At 39.5% G+C, this 11,431-nt stretch overlaps 1 protein-coding gene across 2 annotated transcripts in view; it reads left to right on the forward strand.

The window, feature by feature from the left end:
- GK (glycerol kinase) overlaps nt 1–11,431 on the forward strand; it is a 60,711-nt gene that overhangs the window by 42,901 nt on the left and 6,379 nt on the right. For both annotated transcript variants that reach the window (XR_008204387.1, XR_008204388.1), the window contains exon 20: nt 8,403–9,673. The gene's annotated coding sequence lies outside the window, so the exon portion shown is untranslated. The remainder of the gene's footprint in view (nt 1–8,402; nt 9,674–11,431) is intronic.

Raw genomic sequence — 11,431 nt, forward strand, 5'->3', positions numbered from 1 at the left:
ATGGCCATGCGTGTTACTCTTACTATCTATTTAAGGTACGTTTTGTACTCAGGATCCATTTACACAAATGCGGTATTTATTACGCTCATTTTCAACAAACATAAATTTGTTTTGCTTTCTTGACATTTCCGTCATTTGCCAGCACTGCCTACGTGAACAGCAATTAACGCCACAAGTGACGAGAGAAAATACTGAATTATTGGGCAGTTTATGAACAGTGGCTGGATGAAAAATGGTTGCCTGGTTATGAATTCAAATGGAATTTGAAACTTTTGACTGACGAGAAATTTAAAGCATAAGCTGCATTTTCTGAACAAAGGAGCAGAGAATTGTTTTGGCTTTCTTAATAACATTTTGCCACTGCGGAAATGAAGCATGTAGCACCTGTTTAAAATTATAAACAAGACAGGCTGACTGCATTAATTTCTCAGGAAAGCTCAATTCATATATAATTACAAGTGCTTACTTGACGGTATGACAAATAGAAGCCCTTAATATATTCACAGAGTAAGTTATTCAGGGGCAGAAAAGTCTTTCTCTATTTCCCCTACGCACAGAAGCCATTTCTTGATGCCACTTGAGTTTTCACCACTTACTTTGGTCTCAGGGTGCCCACCGAGACAACTCTCTGTGCTTTGGTAGCTACCTGTTTTCTGGATACTGAAAGAGTTCCCAACCTTACCACCAGTCAGAGGACAAGCAACCTCCAAGGGTGCGGGTCTTCTACCAGCACCCTGCAGCTGAACTGTCTGATAACCGGGCATTCTGGATCCCACCCAACCATCTTCTTTCCTTCATTCACAGACTGTTTTGTAGATACAAGCAATTTAGTCAAAGAATGAGCCTTCAGTCAGCACAACAGCCAGACGACTCCCACCCAGCCCTTCTCACATCATGTCACCTCCACTCAGGTGACATTTGAAAACACATTACGGGGTCCTGAAAAAATGAAAGCAGTTTAACAATCCAGACTGCTGTAATTGTATGTATTTGTCAAGTTTATCAAGTAATTTCTGTAAAGTGAGAAGTTTTAATTAAAATTTATTTTGATATATGAAATAAGTCAACCAGATTTGATGATTAAATCTTGGCAAAAAGGATTTAAATGGAAAATGCTAGGGCTTAAATTGCATTAATCACCTAAGGCTAGTCAACATAGCCTTCTCTGCTGCTTTCCTGATGGAGGGGGAATGAGAGAAATAAAAATACAGTGCTGAAATGTCTGTGTAGAAGTAGATATTAGCCACTTCATACTGGCCCCTGATTAATAAAATGTGTTACTATGGCTTTCAGAGGGAGGAAAGTAATATTCTCAGTGGTGAGCAACAGCTGGGCATCATTTACGTCTGGAAAGGGGAGGTGGTGCTCTCATTGCACCGCTTTCCAGGAATACGTTCCCTTCCCTCCCCAGTGCCTTCTGTATCCTGCTCAAAGCCATTGCTTCTTTTTCCTTGTTCTGCCTTAACATTCTCTGAATTACAGCTTTCTTGCAAAAAGGAACTTTATTTTCTAAGCAAGTTTTTCTCTTAATATTTTGTCAAGCAAAACACAGATGTGTAACATTCAGGAGCTCTTCTTTTCCACTGGAGTATGTCCCCTCCCTTTGCGTGAGGCCCCTGAGCAGAAACAAGAGCGAGAGAAGCCCCAGGAAGCTCCCTGTGAAGCTGTGGCTTCTACATCAGGAGTTAGCTGTGTTAGGAGTTAGAAGCTTTCCCTTCTTTTTCCACACACAAAATCTGGCTCTGAGGTTTCAGACCTTGGTGTGCAGCTCTGGAGCCTCCCTCCTACTCACTGATACTGCTTGAGGCTATGGCAGTGCAAAGGGCTTGTGTTGGCTTGATTCTGGGTTGTCAAAGGTGTATAATCTGGAAAACAATCTGAATTTTGGGGGCAGGGTAGGAGAAGACTGTGGTGGACAAGTGCACTGAAATTTTGCAGAATGCTTGTTTTTCCACAAGATTTTGACTCAGTCTACATCTCAGTAGACTCTCTGCAGAATTTTAGTCAACATGTGCATCCTTTGACATTGTGTGACAAAGATTCACGGAATCATAGAATCACAGAATGGTTTGGGGGGGAAGGAACCTGAAAGTCCACACCATCTCAACACCTGCCATGAGCAGAGCTGCCCCCCACCAGCTCAGGCTGCCCAAGGCCCCATCCAACCTGGCCTTGAGTGCCTCCAGGGATGGAGGTTGGGACTAGATAATCTTTAAGGTCTGTTCCAACCCAAACCATTCTAAGATCCTACGGTTCTAATGGCATTGCCACTGTTGTCATCTCTAATGATTTTAATACAAGCTTATAGTACTTAGAGTTCTGGATTAAAATTATTGCTTGCAGGTATAGTTATATATTTTTAAACTCTAGATTTTTTTCTCTCTCTCAAAGAGAAGACAAGAAATAGACAAAAATAATTACATTTTTCAAATCAAAAATATTTGAGTTGCTGGGCTTGGCAGCATATTTGTCTCGTCTAACTGGGCTGTGGAAAACAGCTCTCAGAAAGTCTGTTGGGTCTCCTACAGCTTATCTTCATTTCTGTATGCCTTCTGCTCTTCTCTCTGTAGAGTGATGTGAATGCATCAGGATTATTCCACAGGAAGGGAATTACTTTCTCATTGCTTTCCTTTGTTAATTGTTGAAATAGGAACCTATGCTATAGTGCTTCCTACAGTAGAAATATGTGAATAAGGGGGTTTATTGTTAGAATACAAGACATTCACAGACTAGTCTAAAATCAAATTCTGAAGGTGGGTAACTACATAAAATCTTTGTAATTTCTAGCTTCCATACATAAATTATGGCAACTTACTGCAGAATTTACTCCTGAAGGATAGTGGACACTGTGTTGAAGAGATGCGTTAAAATTGAGTTTGTTTTCTACCAATTTCCTTAAAAACTGTGTTCTGCTGTCTTTTTTATCTTTTTCTTTTCTACGAAATGAATTAATCTGTTTTGTGCTCCATAAATGAATGACAGGAAGATGAACTCGCATAAACTCATCCTGTTCGTCAGTTTGACTTTCAAATTAGCAGAGGCAAGGGAACTGCTTTTCACATGTATTTTTTATGAACTGGATATTAGATGCTTCTAAAAATAAGCATAAATGAAATTGCTATGTGTAATGATAGGATTAGAAAAAAGGCAAATTTCTCTAAATACCAGTATTTATCACTTTTCTACCTGAACGCTGGGTCAGAATTGAAATTCTATTGGCACACACTCTAGACCTGTGTTTCCAGCTGTGGGTATGAAAAATTCCAGGACAGCCGCATTGAAAACACTAAGAAGCATTGGTGCAGTTGCATGAGAATCTGGAGGCTATCACTGCACTGATTTAAGCAATTTGTCTTAATTCTGCACTAACCTGAGCTCTTACATCATACAGTAGAACTAAAACTAATTGCAACAAAATAATGTTTCAAGGGAGATGCATCCTACATCTAGAGAGTTCAGAATGAGAGGGTTAATTAGACATATAATCAAATACATACTATTTTTATAGAAACATAATTATAGGAAGGGAAATGCATTTTAGTGTATTTGAGGAAATGTATGCTCCACTTCTGGTTCTCTATTTCTATATATTAGTTTGATTATTACACGGTGAGTTCCCAACAGATTTCCCAACAGAAAAAGCATTAAGGATTTAGTACTGATAATTCCACGGTGGTCCAGTTTATTTACTCAAGGTAATGAAAAGAGCCACAGGTCCCACAGAATCCATAGATTTCTTTGTCTATGAACCTGAAAAACTTTTGCAATATCTCGGCAAAGCATCTTGCAGCAATGTAATGCTTGCTTATGGCATTTATTTTACAGACAGGGAGGAAGGCTCAGAGCAGCCCCACTGCTGACCATTGGCATGCAGCACATTGCTCAGGAACCAGCAGAGGCACAATTCTCTTGGTTAAATTGATCTCACAGCGGATAGGTACTGAAATAACACATTTTTAAGACTGCCATGCCAATCCTTCCTCCAGTCCACACCTGGAGCACTCTGCTGAGCCCACCTGCAATGAACAAAGCCCCTGAGGCTGTCCTTGCATTGCTGGTGGGAATCAGTCAGCAACAGTTGTTATTTATTGCTGTGCATTGTTCAGCTGGTGGTGTGTAATTGCATTGCATTGCAGGTATCTATGCTGTTATACTTGCATTTCTGTTTCCATTTTTCCCTTCTGTCTTGGTAAATAGCCTTTATCTCAGCCCACAAGTTATAATTCAATCCCAGTTTTCTCCCTCATCCCACCTGCAGGAAGTGAGCATGTGGCCGTGTGGTACTGAGATGCTGCTGGGATACACCTCAATATGGAGCCCAGTGCTCTGCTCTGCTCCTCTGAGTGCCCTTCAGTGTAGGAGAATGCTTACACTGCAATTGCAACATAATGTTCCTCCAACACTAGAGATAGAAATGCCAGCAACAAGGCCACCAGTGAGGAGATCTTGGGGATTTTAATCCTGGGGAAAAAAAAAAAAAAAGAGCTGCAGGTTTTAATGAAGAGATCACCAATGAAGAGGTTTGGAGTTTTAATAAAATGGTAATTTCAGCTTTTAACATGACCAAAAAAAAAGTCTCAGTTATCATCTGTTGGTTTTTCCTAATGTAGATGGGCAGAACCAGTGGATAAAGAGGTTTGTTATTAGTATGCAAGACATGCACAAAGTGCTCTGAAATCAAATTATGAGTAGGTGGCTAAGTACTTGGGTTATTTATATTGTATCTTCAGAGATATACTACGTACTGACTGTGATGACCCATCAGCTCCAGCTGAAGCGTTCAGCCCCAGAGTTTGATTTGTTGCTCATTCATTTTAGTTTTAAAATAGCCTTCATTCTGATCCCTGATGAAGCTAATGAGCAGTGCTTATGTACAGTATCCCAGAAGCAGTTAATAGCACAGTACCTAATTGCTGGGAAGAAGCATTTTTTTTAATGAGAATATTGCTATTCCAAGCCATGATTAATCAGTTAAAATCAGCAAAGTGCTGTTTACATAGCTCCTTCAATATAAATATTATGTAGTGGGCTGTTGATGGCATCTCTAAATATTCAGGAACAAGTGGAGAAGATTTAGGGACCTGAGCACTTATTCAAACATTGTCTGAACTGCCACTACATCTGAAGAGATGGTTCACTCTTGCCTTTACCAAAACTGAAAGTTGGGAAAAATTTAAAAATATGATGCTTTCTCCTTGGTCTCTTCAGTAGGAGTAGGAATTTGACAGTGCCCAAGCACATCTGTATTTTCTGGCAATAATTAAAAACAGACCATTAAGTGTATAATTTGGGGAAGAAAAGAGTTGCCTGACCATTGGGTCTCTTGTAGCTCAGGGGAAGCTAGAGCGGCAGAGCTGCTGCTCTACAGTTTTGGTTTTTTTTCCTGTGATTTAGATAGGATATGGAGAGCAGGTTGGGGGTTGGAGAGAGTGCTCACAGGAACCCTACGACAGGTTGCACAGGTAGCCATCTAGCCGGGTCTTGAATATCTCCATAGGAGGAATGTCCACAACCTCTCTGGGCAGCCTGTTCCAGTGCTTCATCATCCTTACCGTAAAGAAATTCTTCTGTATGTTGGTACAGCACTTTCTGTGTTCAAGTTTTTGGCCACTACTCCTTATCTTAACGCTACACGCCACTGAGAAAGATTTTGCCTTTTAATTTGGACAGATACATCAACATTTTCCACACTGTTTACAAGTTCCTTCCATCCAGCATTGATGGCTGCATGTTTGTGTGGTCAGCTGGCATGAAGCTGCCCAGAGCATATAGCTCACTGTGCTGGGTGTGGGGAGAATGGGAAAACTCATTTGAGCTTGAACTAGCTTCAATACTAGTTTTTATGGTAGCACAAATTGATGCATGGAGAACAAAACATAATCTGTGCTCTGAAGGCACTTTTGTCTATTTCAGCTGAAAATTGTATAAATTTTTGAAAGGTGAACTATAAAAATTGGGGCAGGTATCTTAAGTCTTCATTAATTGTGAATATAGGACACTTCAACTTTGCAACTCCACAAAACTATCACTCTATGTTGTTTTTGAGCATAAAAGCTTCATAGAAATGCAATGAAAGGAACTGTTTATCACTGCTTTATTTGTAATTTAATCTTAATAAATCAAAGAATCACCAAGGTTGAAAAGACCTTCAAGATCATCCAGCCCAAGCATCCACCTGCCACCAGTATTTCCCCACTAAAGCATGTCCCTCAGTACAGCATCAAACACTTCTTGAACTGGGGCGGTGACTACACCACCTTCCTGGGCAGCGCGTTCCAGCATCTGACCAAAATATCTGTACATTGAAAGCTGTCTTCTTGGTCTGTGAGGATAACACTCTCTCTGGTCATTAGGTTTATTTTCTCTTGTCCTTCTCCCACCTCTGAGTCTTAGCTTGAAAGATGAGATTTTAGTTTCCACTGACGATGTCCATTTCTTCTTCATCTTTTCAGGGCAGGCAAGTGTAAAAAAAATAATACCCAGAACAAAGTGCTGAACGCAATAGCTCTGATCAGAAAATGTTTCCATTTAGAAAAGGTGTTTAACTGTATTCTAATGCTCAATGAGACTTCAGTGAGAAAGATGTAGTGGTGTGTTTCCAGACTAAGAAAACAATTCCAATCAATTTGCATGCTTAATCCTTGCCAATAGAGCAGAAGGTCTGTGTTCCCTGATGACTGAGAATGATGAATATGCAGAGCTGGTGTGGTAATCTTTTAAGTGATGGGCTTTTTAGAAGCCTCAATAAAATATTTAGTAGGGAAGATCTTCCTATGTATACACCACAGACTCTTTGAAATATGGAATGCCTTGAAATAAAGTGCAATTAGCAACTGTAAATATAGGACTGCAAAAAAAAAAGGAGTAAGCACTTTTCAGGAAAAAGAAAGTTTGAAAAAGTAATAAATTGCCTTAAATTCTAAAAAGAGTTTCATCAATAATGGGAAAGGTACCAGAAAGTTTCTGTGACTCAGTACTGATTTTTATGCCTCCTTTGAAAGGCACTTGCAGGTCATTACTGAATTAGATGGAGCAACCCTGAAGATCCTCAGGGTTGCCATCCTCAGAAGCGAGGTATTTGTTACTCACGGTCACTGCAACTGTTTATTTTTGGAAAGCCATTAGTTCCACATTGTTCATAAGAAAGAACAGTTTCAAGTGCCTAGCAAAAAAAATCTGAAGTTTCTATTACTGCCTGTGAGTGTTTATACACAGCTCTTCTAAAGAATTTTATTTCTACCGTAAAATAATACTTCATTATCTTCTGTCTTAGCTTATTTTAGCTTTTCAGCTGATTATTAACTAACATCCTACTGTCAGCCGACTTGTGAGCATCATTTTTACCACCTGATGTTAAAGCCGTGGCATATACATGTAGGAGTCTGGTATAAAGAAACACAAGCAGTAGTGTAGTGTTTAGTAAGGAAATAACTTGGTAAGTGGTTAGGCCAGCCTCCGGGTGGACAAGAGTCTGAATAACTACTTTATTCCTACTGGCAATGGCAATTCACATGCATCTTCATTTTGTGTGATGCTGAAGAAGGCTGAATTTGGGAGGTTGTTTTTATTCCATCTATCCAATTGGCTAAGCCAAAACACTTACTGCACCACAGTACAATATTCATTTGGCTTCTCACTTATATCATATTGCCTGCCAGCCTTACACTTTAAGTTTTTGTTAGAATACACAGGTTATTTTTCATCTCTCCTTCAGCAGCTCAAATTCATGTTGGTGCCAGTTCTTCATTGCCCTTTCTGCATCTTTTTTCTTCAGTTTCTTCAGTTTTTCTTCATTTTTTCTTATTTTCGCTTACATTATCTGTTGCTTCATGCAGAAGAGGGTATTTTCTCTAAATATTAAATATACAGTAGAACATAAAGAATAAAGAAATCTCCAAACTAATCCTATGTGCTACTTTACAACTTCATTTTCTTTCAGTTTTAGCAGCCTACCAACATTAGGATTACTTTCTCCGGATAGCTCTTTTTTTCCCCAGTGTGGGTTAAATGCCTGTGCTGGGAAAAAAAAAGATTAAAAAAGCATTCTTAAGGGAATTTAAAGTGTAAGCCTTTATGTTCTATATTGTATTTACTAGAAATTCTGGGTGCATTAATATAGTTAATCGGAATGTGCTAGGAGAGGACAGGAGAGTGCCAAACCCCACCAGTCCCAGCTGTGCCTGGGAAGGTGCCATTGAGTGGCTCCAGCTGCATCCTGGGACTAGAGCAAGCCCAAATCAGCTGAATTAGTTTTCTGTTATTTTGGAGATTCATGGAGATTAAGACAAAAAATAAAACTGCCACTGCTGGTTTGCTCCAATTTCCTTCTTTTTACCAGGTAAAAGATGAGAATTTTTAAAATAGTATTGGACCTATGATTTATTCTGTTGTTTTTATTTCAGTTTTTGGTGTCCTAGTTAATGGAAATGGAATGTGGCTTGGAGGCTTCATTTGAAGAAAAATAAATTAATTGCACTTGAACATTCTCTGAAGATAGGAAAATATAAAAAGAGGCCATGCTGAGCATCTGCTTTAATAATTCCATGGACAGCAGCAGAAGAGGAAGGGTTACAGCAAACTTGGAAGGCAACCAGAGCATCTTTTATGTTCTTTTACTGTCTACTTTCTTTATTTTACATAGGACCTGTCATGAAGATCTTTCTACTTTCTTTCTTGGGAAAATAATTATACTTCTCCTTTAATCAGACAACTATTTGGTGTCTCATATGATTGTCTTCCCCCTCCCCCATTCTCCCCCCAAAAACATGGAGATATGTTTATCTTTACAGGTTGATTTCTGATGATTTTTGAAAGATGTGATCATTTCTGTTTATCTTTCCTAGAAATACTAGGCCTTCAGTTAGGACTGTTTAAACAGTTATTATTTTGGATGGGAAGAAGAAGAAAATAGGTGGATCACTAAGTATTGTCTATTTGCTTTTGTGATGTTCAATCTTGTTCTAAATGCTTTGTCATTACGTTTACTAGATAAAGTCACCTCTGTATTTCAGCACAAGAATTTGCTGCTTGTACTCTGTTGTGTCAGGATTTGTGTATATAATACCTTTCTCAAAGCTTACAGTCACCAGAAATCACAGATAGATTTAAAAGTGTGTATCTCTGGAAGATGCAGACGTGGAAATGCTTTTTCTCACTGAAAGGCATCTGAAGGGTGTACGTGAACTCTAAAGAGATCATTCCTTTAGCACTCTTCACTGATTTTCTATTATTCAAAAGTAACATAGAATTGGAAATAAGAAATTGCTCTAGTATTGGAGCTGATTTATTCCATACTTTGCTGTAAAATCAAACTAACTTCTCAACTTAAAGCTATGTTTTCCAATCAAATATCTTTTTCTCCTGTACACTGAAACCTCTTCAAACACTATAATTTGCAAGTTTAAGAAGCCATGTTGGGCCCCCTCTGAGTGCTGCAGTTAGTGGGTTCTCATAAGTATTCCTGTAAAGTATATTAAGGACTGTCATAGGTCAGCAATAGTAGCTGATAAGTATTCTAAATTCATTAAGTTGATTTGCACTGTTTTGCAGTTACAATAAAGTGACAAATTCAGGTATCATCGGATGACTTGATAAACCAGTGAGAGCTTGTCTCCAGCACCAGAGACCTTCCAGCGTTTGTCTCCAGCTTCTCCAACATATCAAACAGCTCCAGGTCAGTTCCTTATGGCAGTGCCTATCTGTAACTGCTGGCACACAGCTGCTGGTGCGCTGGCTGGCCGTGGGCTCTGCCATTGAGCTCATGTGTGTCTACCCAAACTTGGCCTTCTTGTGGGGTGCTCGTGCCTGCACAGGTGGATGCTCAGGTGCTTGGCTGAATCAAGGCTATGAGAGCAACTTCCCCCCTCTTCACAGTGAGGAATGGCCTGGGTACAACCCCATGCTCGAGAGCTGCCTTCTCCAATGGGACATCATACAGAGTTCTTAGTTTCACATCTGGAGTTGGTACTCTTTTCAATGTAGATTTCATTGCAGACATGGCTTATATTTACAGTGGGTGTAGAGACATCAGGGGATATAATAACATTTGAGGTTTCTGAGGTACGTGTTAGCTATGAAGTTGTAATCTATACCTCCCAGTTTCATAAACATGAAAAGAGATCGCTGTTTGTTTCCCCAGACACTCTAATTTGGGGCAGCAGCACTGAGGGTATGTCTGGCAGATATTTTGGAAGGAGGTAGCTCTTTTTCATTGTATTTGGGCTTTGAAACGCTGTCCTTGTAACTTGTTCAGAGAACTTTTACTGATGTAGTAATTTACTAATATTAATATTAATACTGTGACTTGTTTACAATTACATCCTTCACCAGTTTTTTAATTATTAGTACTAATAGTGAAGATTGTATTTTATTGTCAGTTTGGTTTTGCTTTGTAGGACCAATTAAGAAAACAATGATGATGTTTCCCTCCATGGTGCCTAGGCTGGCGTTCCACCAAAACTGCTCAAAAGGGGCTTCTGTGGTTGTGCCTCTTATGTGGAAAGAGCAGTTGTGCTCAGCTGGCTGAGAGGGCTGATGGCTTCTGTGCCACTCTGGTGGAGGCCAGCTCTATAGCTTCTCAAAAGCTATTCTCTTGTTTTATTAGAAAAGTAATTGTTATCCTACCTCAGGACTGCTGGAAGGCTGAGCTGTGGGAAAGGGAAAGGAAAGCTTTCCTGGTATTCTGGACCAGTGTGGTTTTCTGGATGTTTTAGCATGTGTCTGGGCACTTGGAAAAGTTAGAGCAGATGGTAATGCGCAAACTGGTGATAACTTCATTCATTCCCTGAGGGATGTTGTCATTAAGCTGGAGCTGAGCACCCACTGCCTTGGTGCTCTTAGCGTTCAAACATGGGTGGAAACAAAGGAGGTTACTTTCAGATCCAGAAGGCCAGACACTTTTTTACTGAACAGAAGAGACTGTTACAGAGGAAACACAGGAATTGCTTCTAATTTTGTGTTAAAAGCCTTCCTACTGTTCTGGGATCTTTCTTCTAACTGTTTCTCAATTACTTAGGGCCAGTTGGCAGTTTTTAAGAGCTTCACCACAATGCAGCAAATTACATAGCTATAAGATTTGACATAAAGATAACATTAAAAAAGCAAGTATAAATAATCCTTAATTTTGTTCCGTGCAAAAGTAGATGAAAATATACACTGTAGTATGTTTGGTCAAGCATACAAAGCAAGACTAATTGGGTTTATAATACAATATGTGACTACGGCTGTTGGTAGGTTCACCACTGTAATGCCTTTCTTATTATTTTAACACATGTAAGTACGTGAGTGTGCAGCTCCCCAGGGATGAGCTACAAGCTTGCCATAAGTTAGTAATCTGTTGTGTCTGTGTATACACACACAGCCCTCTGCCATGCCAAACAGCCTGCTTATCCATATGGTGCTGTCAGATGAAAACTGAACAGCTATGATTATC

This window comes from Tympanuchus pallidicinctus, unplaced genomic scaffold (assembly GCF_026119805.1).
Source record: "Tympanuchus pallidicinctus isolate F22 unplaced genomic scaffold, pur_lepc_1.0 scaffold14, whole genome shotgun sequence".
Lineage (NCBI taxonomy): Eukaryota > Metazoa > Chordata > Aves > Galliformes > Phasianidae > Tympanuchus > Tympanuchus pallidicinctus.